The sequence below is a fragment of the Rhagoletis pomonella genome, unplaced genomic scaffold (assembly GCF_013731165.1).
Source record: "Rhagoletis pomonella isolate Grant_MI unplaced genomic scaffold, Rhpom_1.0 Rhpom_scaffold_02416, whole genome shotgun sequence".
In the NCBI taxonomy this organism is placed as follows: domain Eukaryota; kingdom Metazoa; phylum Arthropoda; class Insecta; order Diptera; family Tephritidae; genus Rhagoletis; species Rhagoletis pomonella.
Window position 1 is genome coordinate 1 of NW_023460970.1, and position 4,339 is coordinate 4,339.

At 32.4% G+C, this 4,339-nt stretch overlaps 1 long non-coding RNA gene across 1 annotated transcript; it reads right to left on the minus strand.

Moving 5' to 3' along the window:
• Nucleotides 1-3,344: 3,344 nt before the first annotated feature.
• On the minus strand, nucleotides 3,345-3,860 carry LOC118753404. The gene is made up of 2 exons (XR_004994802.1): nucleotides 3,696-3,860; nucleotides 3,345-3,634 (listed from the first exon to the last, which is right to left on the minus strand). It is a non-coding gene; the product is annotated as an uncharacterized LOC118753404 (long non-coding RNA).
• Between the last annotated feature and the right edge of the window lie 479 nt (nucleotides 3,861-4,339).

Here is a 4,339-nt window from a genome sequence, read left to right on the forward strand (position 1 = left end):
AAAACCGTCATATAAAAAGGTTGATTTGCGCATGACTGCCCTTTTTTTCCAAGCAAATTTCTAACGAAAAGTTATCTGCGCAAGAACAACCCCTCCCTTTGAAATTTTGCGACCAACTGAACAAAATGTGAAAAAGTGAATTACAAAACAGCTAATATGCGTGCAAGCAAATCGGTACTCACCACCAGTGTGGCCATTTCTGTTTCTGCCGTAACGCCAGATTAATAAACAAAAAACTGCTAGAATCCTGCTAAATAATTTAAATTCTGTAAACTCGTATGACAAAAGTTTATTTTATAATTTAGCGGCTAAACTTTATTTGATAAAATTAGAGATCATATGTTTATAAAAAACCATCAGGTTTTTAACAAAAATAAAATTGGAACTTCGTTATATGGTTTTATAACCAGTGTTGGGATTTTGTGGCATTAAATAAAGTATAAAAATTGGTCGTAAGAATGTCGTCTTCGTTTTCGTGACTGTTAAGCTCGTTGGAGTTTGTAAAATGTAGTCAATGCAAAACTTATTAGCACTTTTATGTCCATACCTGCATTTAAAATCACTTTGAGTTTATAACTATTTGCAGCAGTATATATGTAGGTATATACATACACTTCACTTTGCATCGTTAAAAATTAAAATCTTCAAATCAGCAAAAATATATAGATATGCATACATGCAGCATTTTTCATGTTAGCTGAGCCGAAGATACCTAAAAATATTCGACAACTATATACTATTAGAATACCTTTCCCGCCATGTTCAGAGCTTATTTAGTGCATTTTATTCTGGATACGAAAATCTTTTTATACACATAAGTATGTACATACATACATATGTGTATAAATGCATTGTTTCAAATAAAATATATATCTTGATTGAATTAAAGTGAAAATTCAATTGGTTCTATAAAAGTTTAAAATCGTTATTAGTGCGTTACTATTTATTTTGGTTTTTGATAAATACAACAATACTTATATCTTGGACCGATCACTAATGTAATATAGATGCATATTAAATTTTACTGAAAAAAATTTTTGATGTTTTGATTTGTCCCAACTTTTGGTGCTTTTAGGAAGGTTGGCAGCCATGAGGTCTCACATTCATGAGTACTCACATATACTTGTTCTCTCATTCCGATCACACATACAGTTGCAATTCGCGCAAAACTAGCGTAAGACATAGATATCCACGGATTGATTTTTGTTTGTTTACTCATTATGATAAATTAGGAAAATAGTTACGAGAGTGGTCCAGATGGGCGGTCTATTTTTCTTAAATTATGTAAAAAATAATTTGTCAAGATTTTGATGTTTTAAAGATTGGATGTTTATAGAATTTAAATAATGTCAGAAAGTACTACTATATTACAGTGCACTTGGCGTGAAATTTTCGATGCATTGTTTAAACTATTGCATTTGGAAGTGGGTGTAAAAACCATAAGTCTGCAGGAACATCTATCTAAAAAAGAAAATAAAACTATCACGCTCCAACCAGACGAAATAAGTGAAGTGAAAGATTTACTTACTACTATAAAAAGAAAATGGGTCAAGAGTAACAGAACAACTGCACGCTTTCTGTAAAAAACAAACCATGGTTAGAGAAGGTAGTAAAATTACAGGTACGATGTACCAACTCTCAGCTAATCATACAACTTTTTATTATTAGAAATGATGAAATAGAACAATATTAAATATTGATATGAGCTTGGATACTTCAGATGACTGCGAGTCAGACGGTGTATAAAATTGTTATCTTCAAAATATATTCCTGTACCAACAAATACGTATGTCTTGTTTATTGATTCATCTCCCGTGTAAATTTGAACATCAACATTGTTAAATGATCCGAACATCAACCTCGTTAGTGTTTGTCCGAGCTTATTTCAGATTTGTGGCGTGCGCCTTGATGTTGGTGCCCAAAGGGGAGGGACCAACAGTTTTACGCCGAATCCGAACGGGGATGGAATTTTTATGAGAAGCTGTTCTCCGTGGCTGAATACACTCGGGGGGTTTACCATTTTGCCTGCCAAAGGGCGACCGCTATTACAAAAAACTGATTTGTTTCTTATTTTTTATGTTGGTCGCAAACTGGGCTTGGACCCAGGCCCTGCGGAATGATAGCGTACATTGTAACCGCACATTATTTGTTTTATTTAAATACTAATTAGTAATTTTTTTGTAAATTTTTTTTTATAGAGAAAATTGGTACTTTTTCCTTTTAAGTGTTTTTTCTCCAATTTTTATATACGCAGTATACAAATATGCATGTCGGCCGCTGTGGTGTAGTGGTAAGCAGTGCGCGCTTTCACTCATCAACACCTGGGTTCAAGCCCTGGTCAAAGCAACATAAAAAAAAAATATAGAAAAAATGTTTTTTCTTAACAGCGGTCGTCCCTCGGCAGCCAATGGCAAACCTCCGAGTGTAATTCTGCCATGAAAAACAGCTTCTCATTAAAATACATTCGCCGTTCGGAGTCGGCGTAAAACTGCAGGTCCCTCCGCTTTGTGTGACAATATCAAGGCGCACACCACAAGTCGGAGGAGAAGCTCGGCCAAACACTAACATATGTGTAAGCGCCAATCTATTATTATTATTATACAAATATGCATATTAGACGAAACGGGGTTAATTGCCTTAACAACGATGCCAATTTTTTACAAATCGGTGAGTAATTTTCTTGTTTAAAATATTTTTTATAAAAAAAGTTATATTTTCCTTTTAAGTGTTTTTTCTCAAATTTTTATTCACAGGGTATACAAATATGCATATCAGAAGAAAGGGGGTTCAATCGCCTTTACAATATATTAATTTTTTAAAAATCGGTCAGCAATATTTTTGTTTGAAATATTTTTATATACAAAAAAGGTACTTTTTTCTGTGTTTGTGTTTTTTCTCAAATTTTTATATACGTAGTATACAAATATGCATATCACAATAAAGGGGGTTAAGTCACCTTTGCAACGATATGAATCTTTTAAAAATCAATTCAAAATTTTCTGAAATACTAATTTTTTAAGTTTTGAAAGTTCTGACTTTTGACCCGTTATTAGCACCTGTAATATTAATTTTCACAGAAAAAGTTATATACCATATAAATAAGAGAAATCAGCGGACCACGTCTGTGTTTTTACTTTTTTTGCTTTTTACATGCAATAATTAAAAATAATTTTTACCAGAGATCCAATTTCGAACTTCGAACCCCCATATCTCGATTTCGGAGGCTAACTTAGAAGAAAGGATAACTTACTTTTTTTTACTTATGACTCAGTCTCTTAAAAAAACTTGGTTTGGTGCAATGCCCAGCCGAGTGCTGTACAGTGAAATTAATGAAACCAATAAAATATTTTATGGCTTGAGGTAAATTTCTAGTATATTTATATTTTCTTTGCTTTTCAAAACGGTAGTGGTGGATGAAAGTTGCTTTTATAATTGCAATATCTTTCTTTTTAAAAATATGCAGTAACAAAAAATTATGCAAATTAATAAACAAGTTACATCATATCTAAATCGCGGTTTACGATTTGAGTGTAAATATAATTTAATATGGAACATTTGAAAAAAGATAAGAAACACTTTCGCCATTGTGTGTTCTCCTTACAGCTTCAGCAAACATCATTGATACATCAATGCACTGAAAGATAATAAAAAAACTTAGCTTGACTCCGTTATATTTGATAAAAATTAAGTCAGACCTGAATTTTAGGACAATCTCTCATATGTCCATCTTGCGGTATAGTATTTGTAACCACTACAGCTTCGAAGCAAGCATTATTAATCCGTGAAATCGCCGGTCCGGAAAAAATTCCATGGGTTAGTATGGCGTACACCTACAAGAATAAAAGCATGTAAGTCTATACATATATTTATATAATAAAAGAAATTCGAGATTCCTTTCTTCAAGCGAAAAGAAAAAATGCAGCTTAATTCACAAATATTTTTACATAATAATTAGTGCTAAGTATTTTCTTTAAAATTCTATTTTATAACAGCGTGAACAGTTTCAAAGTTTTAACCTATTATGATATTTGCATATAAGTGATAATTGCAAGTCACTTCATGAGGCAATATACTTTCAGTAAGAATGGCTATCAGAGAGTAGAAATACAAAATAGGTTGACAAAAATTAGTCCGAAAAAAGTGACCTTAAATAGTTCATACCAATTAATTTTCATAAACTCCGCTTCGGTTGTATCTTCAGATAAGTCTTACAGGTCAACCTAATATTCACGCACGCCGGCAATTTACTATCACAAAATTGCTCATGCCCATACAACATGTACTTTATGACTTCAAATGGTTTTGGGGTAAAGATAAGAATCCAGCTCTCAGGAAAAAT